Source organism: Protomyctophum parallelum, assembly GCF_964188405.1.
Source record: "Protomyctophum parallelum genome assembly, chromosome: 4".
In the NCBI taxonomy this organism is placed as follows: Eukaryota; Metazoa; Chordata; class Actinopteri; order Myctophiformes; family Myctophidae; genus Protomyctophum; species Protomyctophum parallelum.
Genome location: NC_139700.1, coordinates 48226355 through 48226701, shown reverse-complemented (window position 1 = coordinate 48226701; position 347 = coordinate 48226355).

Genomic DNA, 347 nt, shown 5'->3' with positions numbered 1-347 from the left:
CCCCCATAAGAGAAGCTTTGTACGGCTCTAGCTGTGATTCTTAACCGTTTTAACCCATTCTGACCTGAGATCAGATTCATACGAGGTTTCCGCCGGACACACACTGGTCTGATGAACCCATTCTGACCTGAGATCAGATTCTAAAAAAATGTCAGACCTACAAGCTCGTATCGCGCCACTCGGTGGCGCGATATGAGCTTGTAGATTTGCTATTTTTAAATAGCTAAAGCATAACATGATGCCGACACCCCAAAATGGGTGCCCGGTCAGAATGGGTTAATTTCAAGGACCCCCCAGTTTGATATGCATTCAGTCTACGGACCCCCCATTTAATGGCATGTCTATCT